Consider the following 16,143-nt stretch of genomic DNA (forward strand, 5'->3'; position numbering starts at 1 on the left):
GGGACAACAGTGTGTCCTATGTCTTCCTCGAGGTCTCCTCCCAGTAGGAGGTCTCCCCAGGGAGGCGTCCACGAGGTATCTGGAACAGATGCCCATGCCACCTCAGCTGGCTCCGCTTGAGGCGGAGGAGCAGCAGCTCTACTCGGAGCTCCTCCCTGATGACTGACCTCCTCACCCTATCTCTAAGGGTGTGCCCAGCCACTCTTAAGGAGGAAATTCATTTCAGCCCTTTGTATCCGGGATCTTGTCCTTTCAGTCATGACCCAAAGCTCATGACCATAGGTGAAAGTAGGAATGTAGATTGACCGGTAAATCGAGAGCTTCGTCTTACGACTCAGCTCTTTCACCAGACAGACCTATACAGCAACTGCATCACTGCAGAAGCTTCACCGATCCGTCTGTCAATCTCACGTTCCATTCTTCCCTCACTCGTGAACAAGACCCCAAGATACTTAAACTCCTCCACTTGGGGCAAGGACTCTCCACCGACCTGAAGAGGGCACACCACCCTTTTCCGGTCAAGAACCATGGCCTCGGATTTAGAGGTGCTGATCCTCATCCCACTTGCGTCACACTCGAATGCAAACCATCCCAGTGCACTCTGAAGGTCCAGGTTTGATGAGGCCAACAGGACAACATCGTCTGCAAAAAGCAGAGATGAAATCCTTTGGTCTCCAAACCGGACTCCCTACGGATCCTGGTTGCACCTAGAAATTCTGTCCATAAAGATTATGAACAGAACCGGTGATAGAGGGCAGCCCTGCCGGAGTCAAACATGCACCTGGAACATGTCTGACTTACTGCCGGCAATGCGAACCAAGCTCTGACTTCGGTCATACAGGGACTGGACAGCCCTCAGCAAAGGGCCCGGAACCCCATACTCCCTAAGCACTCCCCACAAGTTACTACGACACACAATCGAATGCCTCCTCCAGATCCACAAAACACATGTGGACTGGTTGGGCAAACTCCCATGAACCTTCGAGCACTCGATGGAGAGTATAGAGCTGGTCCAATGTTCCACGACCGGGACGAAAACCATTTATTTTGTTGAACAAGAAACATTCAATCACTCAACTTTTATTTACATAGCGCTTAATCACATCTGAAGACATTTCAAAGCGCTTTACAGATAGAAAGCCAACAATGCCCTCCAGAAGAAAGGGATTCAGGAGGAAGCAGATGTTCCTCCTGAACCCGCGATTCGACTATAGGTCTAATCCTCTTCTCAAGTACCCTGGAATAGACTTCCCCCGGGAGGCGGAGGAGTGTGATCCCCCTGTAGTTGGAACACACTTTCAATGACCCCCCCTTTTGACACCACTATCGTTGAGGAGCCAGACAGGTTCCAATGACGGTCCTTTGAATGTGAATAGCACTGACCACGCCCCACAGGGTTGATAAGCTGGGACAAGACAAGCCACCGTCAGAATTGAAGAAGTCTCTTGGATGAGAGATGAAACGTCTTCAACTTTCTTGAAAGTCCCATGGATTGATTTAAACAGCTTTAGATAACCATGACCTGGACAACAGAGATCCTACACGGACAGGAAAAAGACCACATTTTCCCTTGAAAACAATGTGACAAGAAAAGGTTGTTTCATCATACAGGTAGTCGTCGACTTACAACCTATGCAACTTACGACCGACCGACTTTACGACCACAATGTCCGGGCAACGCGGGCATTCCCTCCAGCCACAGTACTCACGCTCTGAGGCTCCCGCGCTCTCTTCAGTCCCCACAGCGCACACACGCTGTTCAGTCACACCGTGAGATCAATAGCCCAGCCCACTACTGATGGGCTGGGCTGCTTAGGAGGCTGTGACGCAGAAATGTATGAATGGCGTATGGAAAAACTGTCAAGCGTTACGTGAACTCTTCTGCTGGATTTGGAAGTGACGAAGAACTTGATCAGATTCGGGAGAAAATAGTGAAACTGGCAAAAAACCTCTCCTTGGAGAACTTACGAAAGATCGCGCTGTATGAAGAACTGATCTTGTGGAAGAAGAAAGAGTGGAAGAAGAAGAGAGAAGAGAAGCCGAGAAAGAAGAGGAGGAAACAGAAAAAATGTTCACCACCAAAGGCTTGTCAGAAGGCTTTTCCCTGTTAAATAAACTCCGTGCACACTTTGAAGAAATGGACATAGAACATAGAAACATTTGCAAGGATTGAACGGATGGCAAACGACGCTTTCCGTCCATATCGTGACATTTATGAGGAGAAAAAGAAACAAACAATTCAGACAAAGCTCACAATGATTATGAAAAGATCGTCTCCCGCTCCCACCAACCCACGCGCTGCCCCAGCTGACGATCCGGACGACCCACAGCCAAGCACCAGCGCTGCTGGATTTGAATTTTTACTTAAGAGTCGATTTAAGACCAAGTCGAATTACGACCGATCTGTCGGGACCAATCGCGGTCGTAAGTCGACAACTACCTGTACTCCTTATCAGGGATGGAGGTTCCTGGTCTTGCTGAAAATAATTTTCATGCTTTACCAGAGGTCCTCACACAGAAGCAGATGCCAGTCACCAAATATAACATCCCAACTAAAGCTTCATTTCCTCCGCATTTAAGGATAATGTGGATATGTTGATCAATGCTCCCAAGTAATTGGAAACATAACCATAATGACGAACTACTCCCAAGGTCCTCATCTCACCAGTCCTTTGCTTGGAATTCTCATTTGATTCAGGCAGTAGCCCATGGCAATCATGGAGACATTAAGGCTATGCTTCATCAGTTGTAAGTTGAACAAGAAACAATCAATGACTCAACTTTTATTTACATAGCGCTTAATCACATCTGAATACATTTCAAAGCGCTTTACAGATAGAAAGCCAACAATGCCCTCCAGAAGAAAGGGAATTTTTCTCTAAAAACAAACTGTTATCCATCATGGATAACCCCGCTCACCCTCTCCACTACAAACTGGACAGACAGCGGAGCTCGTTCTCCAATAGACTGCTAGAGTTTGAAAAGACAGGTACAGGAAGTCATTCCTGCCACAAGCCATCACACTGTACAACTAGCTCTAAAATATCAGATAGAGTTCCACCAGTCTGATGTTTAGATATGGCTTTCATTAGGTCCTGTGTATGACCACAGAGTGCCACACTTATTTATAACTAAACGCCTGCCGTGCTTGGGTACTTTTATTATTATTATTGTTAAAATTTTTAATGTTATTATTATTATTCTCTTTCCTTATTATTTTCTTCAATGTACTGTATATTTTCCCTGTTTCTGTCTGTTCTGCTACTGTAACGTTTAAATTTCCCAGTTTCTGGGCTTGCGCTAGCCATTTGCCATTTCGCCATAGGCGAAGTAAACTCCAGATTGGCTACCAGGTTTTTAGACTGTGTAGCCGCAGTGGCGTTCTTATTTTTACGGAAAAAAAGCTAAAACTTACAACTTTTGCGCTCGCTAGCACCGCTATTTCGGCTAGCACCGCTATTTCGGCTAGCACTGCTCGCTAGCGCTGCTATTTCCGCTAGCGCCGCTATTTCCGCTAGCGCCACTATTTCTGCTAACGCCGCTATTTCCGCATGCCGACGGAAATAGCCGAAGTGACCTGAACGCTCCCGATCATTAAATATTCACTCGGGTCATAACCTCCTCTCGTCCAATGAAAAACAAAGATTCTTTTTTACAAGCTAAACCCGTGAATTGGTGTACGACAAGGCGAGGACGATCGATCTAAATAAATTGAGAATCCAGTGTCATACAGTAGAATTTGTGTAAAAATACTAATTAATCAGCAAATGGTGAATGTTGAGAGGGGGTAGGAGTGGTTACAGACCGATCAGAAGGTAAATGAAAGATATTATCAATACTTCTTTTTAGTCTTAGACTTTTGATCCCTATGACCGGCAGGAATAACCAGCGATGCATGTAAATGTGTATTCACCTCACTTGCTATAATAGCAAGTAAAACTTACAAGTAAACATTGAGAAATACCAGGAATCAAATTTATTAAAATCAAAGTGTCTAAGTCAAAGTTAAAATGTCTTCTAGTCTAAGTAAAACTTACAAGTAAACATTGAGTAATATTTTGTATGACTGTATCTTCACATAGTGAATGCAAGTTTTCAGTTGTTGAATCTCACATTTATACCTGCATAAAGTAGGATAGAAATAAAGATAATTAAGTTTGAACTATTGACTTTAGTGTATTTTTGTAGGTAAACTGAACAGAAGATTTTGTCCTCAGAATGCACCAGAATACAGGAAAACAACCCCACTTTCTAAAAAATTTCCCGGGGGAGGCCCCCCGGACCCCCTTGTGGGGGGCTTTCCCCCCACACACACTCCACAACAGGTGTGGTTTTACACCACCCAACGATTGAAAAACTTGGATTCTCTATGCAAAGATACAGTCATACAAATATATTAGTCAATGTTTACTTGGAAGTTTTACTTGCTATTATAGCAAGCCGCTGTCTTGGACACAGAATGTGGCTTTGTGTGGCTTACTCAATTTGTTTACACTGAGCCACAGTGGCTTAGTCATACTAGCTCCTGGTGCAAGCCCAGAGTTTGGGACGGACGGACGGACGGACAGACAGACAGACAGGCAGACAGACAGACAGACAGATAAAGTCAGTCTGTCTGTCTGTCTGTCATTGGGCATTCTGGCACCAGTCACTTTGTCTGTGAAGTTGATGCACCAGTAACTTTGCAGGAGACGTTGTGGATGGGCTGAGGTCTTGCCAGCAGATATTTCAAACCAGTAGACAAGGTGGTTGTTGGATATTCAGTTGCTAGCATCATTCACAGTCAACAGATGCATGAAGCAAAAGGAAGTCAGAAAGGGTCACTGACTATCTTTTACTTACTTTTCAGACGGCAAAAAACTGAAGTTGTCAGTGGCCTGGTTTCTCAGGTTTAACCCAGTGTTGTGGGAACTCAGCGGTCTTAGAAAAGGGTTGAAGCCTTCAGATAATATGCAAGCTTAAGGCCACAATCACTCAAAGGAATAACATCTTGACAGCAAAGGAGGTGTTGGAAGCAGAACTGGCTGTCATTCGTTGTTTTTAGCAACAACGATTTCAGAAAGAAATTTCATCTCTGACTGAGAAAGCAACATTGAACAAGCAAAGTTCCATTTATATGCTGGATCCAATTCTGAAGGATAGAATCTTAAGAGTTGGAGTGATTTCCACAAAGGACCAATGCCTTTGAAAGTCAAGCTCCACACCAAAACCAAAATTATTGAGAAACCTGTAACTAAAATTGGTATAATTCACAAGGTACAGATCAATTGAAAATAATGTATGCTGATTAATTTTTCAAATATGGCTACGGTATATTATATTGTATTGTACTGAATTGTTATGCCTGCATGTCATTGACAATTAGGGGCATGTGTGTTGATCATGGAATGCTCAACGGAAATTAATATTGTAATGCTGGATGTTAACAATTGGTTGACTTAATTGGTAAATAAACGGAACATTCAAGCAAAAGGTTGGCGTGTCAGACTTTTATTTAAGGATGCGCATCAATGTGTCAATCACTCAAGTGCAGTGGCTTCAAGCATCGCTTAGCCTTTTCATGCAGCATCATCTCTCCTTGAAGATTAGTCTGTCTAATGCAGGGGATATCCCCAGCAGGCAATAATAATAAAAATATCAGAAGAAAATCAATTTTTCCCCATTATTTGTAATTAAAATTGAGGAACAAGTATGAGACATTGAAGGACGCACAAAAAATGCAGTTGTGCGTATTTGTATTAGAAATCCTAAATGAGACTGTTAGCTTTGGTCGAACAATTTAGTTGGATAGCCAAAAATAATGAGCAATTTGAGAAAATCACATAATGCCTGCACTCATGAGTACAGAATTATGCAGTTGAATAGTGTCCCTTCTGACACAAACTTCAGTCTCCCTTGCATATTGCATAACTAATTGCATAACTATTTTTTCCTGTTTCATCAATTACAAATTCCACCCACAAATTACTACAGACAAATTACAGACACATTAGTGTCAAATAAGTATTACATTATTGGTCAAATATCCTCCGGCTGATGATGGATGCAAACTGTCAATAATAAGTCAATCATCACTTCACCAATCACCCATGTAGCAACGCTCTGCAGGAAACTATCTCGTTCATACTGGTTCATGGAAAGCCACAGTCACCACAGCAGAAAGCATGAAGGCTTAAGATAAAGGAACCATGCGGCTAAGTCACTGGTATTGGCGCTTCATTTTATGATGCAGAACTACAGCTCCATTTACTTGATTTTACCTCATACTAAAGCTTGACAAAGAGTTAATCAAGCACACAGGATATGAATATGAACTGTCCTGATTATAAATATATTTAATAACTAAATTTAAATACAAGTTACTCATGTCATACTAGGTCCAGCAAATCCTATCCAGTTTACTAGAAAAACAGAACCCACTACTAACACTAGTATGGACTTAACTCTCTTCTTGAAAAAAACCGCTGAGTAAATTTGAGCAATGTGCCATCTGTAACCAAATGCCAAGAAAAAGCTGTCAACAGCATACACATTTAACATTTAACATGATTAAACAACTTTCAGACCCTGCCTCAAAACAACACATTTTGCAGAATTTCTAATGATGGAAGCAAAATAATTCAACTCCTATTGTATAATAGGTTTACTGAATAACGTGATATCTATCGTCTGTATCATCTGTGTGCAATGACCACATTAGATGAGACAAGTTCAAATATGTCAATACATGAAACTTTGGTTTTCTTCCCATATTGAATGTATCATGTTACTTTCAATGACCAGTCAAAATTATCCAACCCAATGAATAGCATATTTAATAGGTATTTCCAAATCAAGTGTTATAAACATACTATGCAAGTTTCATAGACACACATTAGACTCAAACTGTTCCCAAGGCTGCTTTTTATGACTACCACACAAAACTCCAATATATAACCAATGATGATCCAAGTCTTTCAGAAGGCTCAAAGCAAGCTAAATATACCACAGTCGTTACTGTTCTGTGGAATGATAAATCACAGCTCTGAAACTCAAACTTTTCCGGCCTATGGATCAGGGATATGTGTAGAAGAGGAAGAATAAAGCCCATGCTGAACACAACACACCCACCTACAGTGAGCCATGGTGGTGACTCCTGGTTACTTCGACAACGGAAAACTGCTGTGCACAAATGGTACTTTGGTTTCCTTCAAGTATCAGGAAATTCAAATGAAAACTTACAAACATTTGAGAAAGCTGAAGCTTGGGCACTATTGGAGATTCCACAAGCATAGTTATCCCAAGTAGACCAGCAAGGCCTGGTTTCAGATAAAAGTCTGACTTAAAAAGAAACTGTCCCACAAGACTGAAAGAAGGTGATGGCAGTACATGCACACCATTCACCCATGACAAATATGCCCCCAGGAACACTCAGAACCTAGTGTCTGGATAAATAACATATTTGCAGGAGCTTGTATCAGCTCCAGGCTCTACCAAGAACTAGAGACACATGTCATTAATGGCTGAATCCTTTTAAGTGAGCACTTATCAGTTAAAGTACGTACCTGTCAGTTGCTGCTGTCTGTTATATACGGGAGAACACTGTTGTGTTGTAATATTTAAATTTATTAAATCTGGATAGTATTTTTGCCAATAAACCTAATAATAATAATAATAGTAATAATAATCTTCTTCTTTTCCTTTGGGCTTTTCCCTTCAGGGGTCGCCACAGTGTATCAGTTGCCTCCATCTAACCCTGTCTTCTGCGTCCTCTTCTCTCACACCAACTACCTTCATGTCCTCCCTCATTACATCCATAATAATAATAATAAAAATAAAAATAATGGTAATAATAATAGTGTATTTTTTATTTTCAAATGTTCATAACTGAAATTACATGAAACTTCTTCCTACTAAAGTCAAAAGAAATATTGGGGCCTCACCAGAACAGGGTTGTCTCAGAGCAGATCCATCCTAACGAGTTCAAAATACAACAAGAACCAATGCAGTCACAGACTGCAACATCCTGTGACACCCCTGAATTCAATATTTTACCCTGACCTATTGCGTAGATCAAAGATCAAAGATCATTATATTGCTTTAATCTACTTTCATAGATTAAAGCAATAACTTTAAACTATGGTCTTGCTCACACCGTCCTTCTCCCTTGTCTTTCTATCTTATCCAGTTCCTGAGTGTACCAAAGTTGAAATTTGACCTTGACCTAGACCTAGATTTCTCAAGGTCAAGGCCATCATCTCATTTTCATCCCCTTTGCTGCCCGAGAAATATGCTTTTTGTTTCATCTTTCTATCTGCAACGGTTGCGAAGATGTTTGGTAGACAAACAAACAGACGAACAAACACACCAACACTGACAACTACAATACATCACCGCTTTGAAGCGGGATGTAATTAGTTAATACACTGGTGTAGACTGACAACCACTGAATGATCTGCCTCTCGGTTTGCATTTACAAGGCCTGAAGTACACTAAAACAGTCACGTCTACAATTCATTCAAATGCTTTAATTGTGTAAGAGGCTGTACAAATACTACTTTTGGGAGTTACGAGTATATTTCTTCTAACGTCACATTACATGTATTTGTTGCTGTCAACATTGATCAACTAATTTAAGGCGTATTTAAGAAAGAATTGTAGTCATGGGGGGTGGGGGGGGGACCAAGTAATAGCTTGATTTCGCAGAAGCAAGAAGAATAACATCGACACACAACGATCAAAGCTAGATCAAACATCAAAAATCCAACATCTATGTAGCTGCGACCATAACCCAGCATGTAGTCACTGACCTGAGGTCACCACTGCATTAAATAACGGGTTTCACCAGCAACATTTTTGACAGCAGCTCATTATATCTTTCGTTTTTAAAGCCTGCATAAGAGCTGTTTTTCGGACCTTGAAGGGAAATTATGGGTACCCCCGACTTTATGTCACATAGTTTACAGAAGTACGAAAGTAGGATTGAGGTGAGCGAAGAGTTAGCATTACAACCATAACGGAACCCGGGGGTCCGGCGAGATCAACCCCGTCCCTGAATGCCTCTGCGTTCAGTGAGTACTTGAAGATTATCTGTGGTGTTTGATGTACTTATGAAGGCTCAAGTTTGGTAAACATGCATAACAAACACAGATAAGCGACACAATGCACTGATCACGAATCAACGTTAACAACCCGACGGTAAGTCGAGTGCAGAGCAGCTAACGGTCACTGGTAGCTCTCAGTTAGCCGACCGTTATGCTAGCATTGCTACGTTGGCAGTGAGGGAAATTTGCGTTGATTCCGTCGGTAGGCCTGCAACGGAGCAACGCGCCACTGGTTGGGCAATATTGTGGTAAGAAATCGGTTTGGGTGCAGCAGAGCAACGCCTGGGAATGATAGTTTAAATGACAGTAAGATATGATATGTAATAACACTGAATTCCAACAAAAGAACAATGCTGAGGTGGTCTCGGGGCTAACAGGATCCCCCTAAATAAACCACCACCATCATTGTCGTGTAAAACGGCGCAATGACGTCTTGTTGCCATTTTCATTTGATCTGAATGAATGTTAGATATTACCTTTTCCCCTTCCTTTGAATCGATCAGGTAAAAAAAAAAAAATTAAAAAAAAAAAACCTCAGTTGAAATAATGGAGTGGTCGATGAAACGACCGTGTTCTCCCTCCTCTCCAAGCCATCGTGATGAAAGCCGTGAACCCCGCACTGAACGCGCTGCTCTCGCCTGCACGTCTTCCCTTTACTCGCTGTCCCGCTCCGCTTCACATGAACCCTGGTAGAATGAAGAAGCAAGACCGTCCACCGACATTATTGCGTCTAAATGTTGATGTTCCCCTCCTATCCTAATAAATCTGAAATGAATGGACCTTTTCATCTCCCGTTTTCACGTGATACCGTCTGTGCGCGTCGGCTGTTATCGGCAGCATTGTACGCCGTTTGCTTTTTTCACCAGCAGACGACCGACTGTAATGGTCCCATCTCAGCAGCAGGCTTTTCTCCTAGTGTGACGGAATGTGCTTGCAGTGCGCCACTTTTTTGCTTTTGTAATTTTTATCTACAAGTGTGATACGGAAGTCGTGGTTGGATGACATTCAAATAGTTCATGGGAATTGCTAAAAAAAAAAAAAAAGTGACTACTAGTTATTTGTGAAATCATTTGTTCTTAGTTTAAGCCCAGTTTGCAAGCTTTACAGTAATTTCTCACTTATTTTCCCCCAGACAGTCCTTCTTCTCTTGTTCTCTTGATAAGATGCTGGTTTTGGTCAACATGCATCTAAATCCATATGTAACTTGAGTCCTTCGCTGATGAATGCCTTAGGTGGATCATCTCTGGCTTCCTGAAATGCTCTAGCTCCTAATTATTTCTTGGAATACAAATAATCATTACCTACTAAAGTGTAAACCCCTTGGCTGCACAGTGATAAAAATGTTCCTGTACTTTCATTACATCCAGACACCCTCAGAGCAGCACAGCCTTGCGTACAACTTTTTTTAAAATGTGGGTGCTCTTAAAGCCCTTTTGCTAATCCTCCATAGGCATTTTGGTAAACTGAATTTTAGAAGCTGGGCATTGTAACCGAATGTGTTTTGTCCTGTCCTATATAATCAAAGAACACACTGAAATCGCTGTCAGTGCTGACAGTAGCAATTTAGCAACAGAAAAATGTAAGCCTCACACACTGTTCCCATCAATGTACAGACTATTTTTAACAGACTTCTTAGAATATGGAATGGCTTAGTGAACATTGGCTGTAAATATCAGGCTGATAACGGCAGTGTTTTGTATCTCAGAAGATCTACTACTATTAACTCAATTTTCCGTTTAGATATTGCGTTTTATTTGTGCCCTGGCATTCACGGGGCCTTGTATCCTACATAAGCATTTGTTAGGCTTAGAGCCAAGAGGATTGGGTGGTTTGGGACAGTTTTCTTTCTCTTTTTTTTCCCTGCGAAAGAGTGTTGCAGGTTAGAATACTGATCTATTAAAATTAGATCAAGCAGGAAACACAATCTGCTCAACCACTGCACTCCGTCAGGGGTCTGGAGATTAGCAGGAGCCAGGACAATAAAATACATACACAAACAAACATCAAGTTGTGCACAAGTACACAAGCCTATTAAGTGTCCTGGGATCACAGGCTTCTTTCAAATCTATTGTGGGTCTCCTGGGGATTTGGCAGCACATCATGGATTTTTTGCACAAGGCTCATTCGTTTACAGGACATACAAAAGGGAATGATCCATGGCCATGGAAAACAATGGAAGGGGCTGATATTTTCCATGTTCTAACCTTGTCTGGAAGTGCACTGGTTTGTTTGCATTTGTTTGTCTATCAAAAAGGAGCAGTTTTCCTGAAGGTTTGTTTTCTATACACACAGATTACAATGCACTTGCTTCACTATACATCCTTTGTTGACAGGCCGTGATGAAGACACAACTAAATACATTTCCTTCAGGAATAAAACATGATTTGGTCAATTTATAATTTTGGTTTTCCTACTTTTCTTCTGTCATGCTCCATTCCTCTAATTCTTTAATTATTTTTTGCAGTGGCAAAGATTAATTATAGGCCAGTCTCAATGGTCAGGTTTATGATGATAACAGAGATACACACTCCAACAAAAATAATTCTTAATTCTATATGGATTATTGAATCACTTCTACTTGTAGGTCAGCTAGTTGTGTTAGTAATTGTATACTGTAGTCAGACAGTGTTCGTGGCCCACAAAGCTCTTACTTATCACTGTCAAGAGTTTAAAGTTACAGCACAGAGTTAATTTTACCTCAAGAAAGTAGTGCATCTCTAGGATGCGCATTGAGAAAAATTTGTGCATCCCAACATGATGTTTATGCATCCCAAAAGTAATAACAGAATATATGGTAGAGGCATATGCAAGGATTGAATTTTGTCAATAGTACAATATAAAAACAAAACAAGCTGTTCATTTAAATGATTTTATTAATAACAATGTCACAACTGTTTAAGTAAAAAGAAAAAAAAAGCATAAATTACAAATTGGTTTTATTAACATGTTAAAGCCTGATACTCATTTTAAAAACAGTTTTAGAAATAGGGAAAGATGTAATACAGTTTGTTTTTTTTGTCACTTTTGCTTTTCACTCAATAGTTTTCTTTGCCATTAGTTCATATATTCTCCTGTGGACACTGCACCAAGCTGACAGCGCCTTCTCCGTCAGTAATATCTGTCTCTTTTTCTTGATTTACTTTTGGTTGTTTTTCATTCATTGTCACTTGGTTTTTCTCCAGTTTTGCATCTTTTTTGGAGGCATGATGATAATCAGTCAACCTTTACTTTAGCGCTTAATCATATCAGCAGATATTTCAAACCGCTTTAACAGACAGAGAAACCCAACAGGACTCTCCAAGCATAAGCGACCGCTTATGATTGTTCTGAAGGGTTAAACTATCTCCTCGTTCTCACTGTAGCACGTAAAACGAGCAGACATAGATTTTAATAAGGCAAAATCACACAACATCAAAAAATAATGACAATTTCAGGGTTTGAAATTTAAGTGGAGAAATGGATAAATTGTGAATATTTTTTCAAATGGAAGTGCACTTAAAGCTTGCGTCCCAGGGACGCATGCTATCTGACGGTTGTGCGTTCCTGCTAGAAAATGTGCATCAAAAACGCAAGGACGCACGCAAACAAGAACACTGCAGCAGATCAGTGGGTGGTAGGAAGCAGAATGATGGTCAAGAAAATTATCCGCCTTTCATGTCCTTTTATTTGTGACATTTTAAGACTTTTTCTACCCTTAAGGCAAAAGCTCACTAAAGAAGTTCCCAAGACTATGGTGATTGATAAAAATCTATCCTACTATAACCCTTATTGTCAATTGCTACGTAATGAATTGGTCTTAAGTCCGGAACTTTCACTATTGCAAACCACAGCGCATTATGTTACTTAGTAAGTAATGTGATATGGAAACGGAAGCCTCCAGTGCACAAACACTGAGAATGGCATTGAAAGTGAAGCAAGAGACATCCTGTGTACATCTCAATATACAGTACATCAAAAAAAGATGTAAATTCATGCAGTCTTATGACACAGAAGACAAATACTATTTAAAGATTTTAATATGATATTATACTCATTATAATGAGTATAATACTTATTATAAAAATTATCATTATAATCCTCTCCAAGGAACCATCACCTTATCATAGTGGAAAGGTTTGTGTGCCCTAAAGATTCTGGGAACTATGTTGTCGGGAGCCTTGTACTGCTTGGAGAGTCACCCAAGGCAAAAGGGTGAAGGGCAAGACAAAGAATGGTTCAGAAGACCCCCATGAAATGTGAACCTGCCCGTAGGCCCACGTCTGGAGCCAGGTCTGGACGGAGGGCCCGTCAGCAAGCGCCTGGTGGCCAGGTCTGCCATGGGGCCCGGCCAGTCTTATCCAATCCAATCCAATTCAATCTTTATTTGTTGAGCACTTTACCACAACCGCAGTCGACCAAAGTGCTGTACAGACGAATAAATAAAAAGAACAAACATTACAGATAAAAGACAAAGTGGCTCAAATATTGCAAGTAAAATAAATTAATTTAAAACCTAAAATATGAATAAAAGCAAAAGCCGTATAATCAGAGCAATAAAAATAAGATAAAATAAGATAAATAAAATAAAATCCAGTGTCTATCTAGATGTTAAAAGCCAAGGAGAAGAGGTAGGTTTTCACACGAGATTTAACAACAGACAGAGAAGAGGCCTGTCTGATCTGCTGAGGCAGATCATTCCACAATTTAGGTGCCACAACAGCAAAGGCATGGTCCCCTCTGAGCTTCCGTTTGGTTTTGGGCACATTCAGAATCAGCTGATCAGCTGACCTGAGAGAGCGAGCAGGTACATAGGGGTGTAGAAGCTCAGAGAGGTAAGGTGGGGCAAGGGCATTCAGGGATTTAAAATTAGATAAAAGAATTTTAAAATGGATTCTAAAATGTATGGGCAGCCAGTGGAGTGAGGCTAAAATGGGGGTAATGTGCTCATGCTTACGGGTGCTGGTCAAAAGACGTGCAGCAGCGTTTTGGAACATCTGGAGACGGGAGATGGAGGAAGCACTGACCCCACATAAAGGGAATTACAATAGTCCAGCCTAGTGGTGACAAAGGCGTGGATAACTGTTTCAAAGTGTTGCCTCGAAAGAATCGGTTTTATTTTGGCCAGCTGCCTCAAATGATAAAAGCTTGACTTCACTACTGCCTGATCTGGCTGTCAACCTTGAGACCTGAGTCCATTTTTACCCCAAGATTAGTGATGGCTGGCCTGACATGCTGGGCCAAAGAACCCAGATCTGGAAGGGGTGTTCCAGCGGTGCCACCAAAAAACATCACTTTGGTTTTCTTTATTAAGTTTCATTAAAACTCAAAAAGTTCAGAGCCATCCAGGCTTTAAAGTCATCAAGACACTTAACTAATGCAGCAATAGAGTATGCATTTTTCTTTTTGAGCGAAACATAAATTTGGCTGTCATCCACATAACAGTGGTAGTGAATCCCATGCTTACTAAGTATGGAGCCAAGCGGGAGCAGATAGAGAGAGAAGGGAAGAGGGCCTAGAACTGAGCCCTGTGGGACCCCACACAAGAGAGGAGCAGAGGAGGACACCGAGTCGCCAAGGCTGACACAGAACGTTCGATCTGCCAAGTACGACCTGAACCACTCCAGTGCAGTGCCCCTGATGCCCACCCACTGTTCCAAGTAAGAGATCAGGATTTCATGGTCCACTGTATCAAATGCAGCAGTTAAGTCTAAAAGCACTAAAATAACACAGTCACCAGAGTCAGTAGCTAAAAAGATATGATTAAAAACCCTTAAAAGAGCTGATTCTGTGCTGTGCAGGGTTTTAAAACTGGATTGGAAAACCTCAAGAGGGCTGTGGGAGGCGACCCTCCCAGAACCGAGGAGTTTGTGCGTATGCACCAAATAGCAGCTTGGCGTATTCGGCCTTCTTGGGGTCCCTAAATGAGGTCCTTTATGGGATCCCTGTAGGGCAGCGGACCCCAACCTTTTTTGAGCCACAGACCGGTTTCATCGAAGACAATATTTTCACGGACTGGCCTTCATTTGCTCGATAATCGTTAATGACGCCGGGACAGCTGTAGTCTAATAATAAATCATCTGCAGTGGTTTTATGTGAAATGTAGACATCAACAGACAATAAACAACATTTTTTTCATAGACTGATAATCAACATCTTTGTAAATGAAATAATTGTCAGAAAAATTTTTATTAAAAAATCGATTCAAGTGACTGCACTGATGAGGTTTATTTTGAAATTTAGCGACTTACAATCAGAGCATTCAACCTAGGAGAAATACTAATCATATCCAATAAAAGAATGAACAAGTAAATCAAATAATAATAATTATCATGATGAGAATTAGTGGTTGGGGACCACTGATTTAGGGATAACAGGAGACAATGACACCTGAAGTGTGTTCTGGACGTCCGGTCTACCCCGCAGTTTGGTTTTCTTTACGGTCACTGCAGAAAGTCCTGCTCAACAAAGACAGGATGTTGGAAATGGAAGCAGGGTTTTCGATACTTTTTGGGCGATCTCAGGATAATCTGCCTTGACTTTAATTCAGAACACTGGCACAGTTGTGTGCGCTTAATTTAGGTGTAACCTGTCACGTGACCGAGATCTGCCAAGCGGACAGACGCATGCATTTGTCTATGTGTCATTCTGTACAGACGTCACTTTTCAAAATAAAACATCTATAGACTGATAATAAAAAATTTTTTTTTAAAGTCAAACATTCTGTGCCACCCAGTACCTAATGTAACCGCAACTCAGTACCAGGTCGCGACCCAGTGGTTGAGGACCACTGACCCAGACGGATGTAACAGAGAATCGGATAATTTTTCAAATAATACATCTTTCAAATTTCGTGATAAATAAAACAAATGTAATGTAAGTTATTCATACTTCCTGTGCAGCCCGGTACCAAATGACCCACGGGCCGGTACCAGTCCGCGGGCCGGGGGTTGGGGACAGCTGCTGTAGGGCACTTTTGTTGGACTTCAATGCACAAGTCAGCAACGATGGAGACACCTGGGAGGGCATGATTGGGAGGAATGGCCTCCCTGATCCAAACCCGAGCGGTGTCATGTTGTTGGAC

The 16,143-nt window shown here is 41.4% G+C and overlaps 1 protein-coding gene across 2 annotated transcripts in view; it reads right to left on the reverse strand.

Annotated features, from left to right (window-relative positions):
* Nucleotides 1–10,074, reverse strand: part of st3gal3b (ST3 beta-galactoside alpha-2,3-sialyltransferase 3b) — a 63,447-nt gene extending 53,373 nt beyond the window's left edge. Inside the window, exon 1 of one of the 2 annotated variants that reach the window (XM_068340924.1) lies at nt 9,560–10,074. The gene's annotated coding sequence lies outside the window, so the exon portion shown is untranslated. The remainder of the gene's footprint in view (nt 1–9,559) is intronic. The other variant, XM_068340925.1, reaches the window with a different exon arrangement.
* Between the last annotated feature and the right edge of the window lie 6,069 nt (nt 10,075–16,143).

The sequence above is a fragment of the Antennarius striatus genome, chromosome 18 (genome assembly GCF_040054535.1).
Source record: "Antennarius striatus isolate MH-2024 chromosome 18, ASM4005453v1, whole genome shotgun sequence".
NCBI lineage: Eukaryota > Metazoa > Chordata > Actinopteri > Lophiiformes > Antennariidae > Antennarius > Antennarius striatus.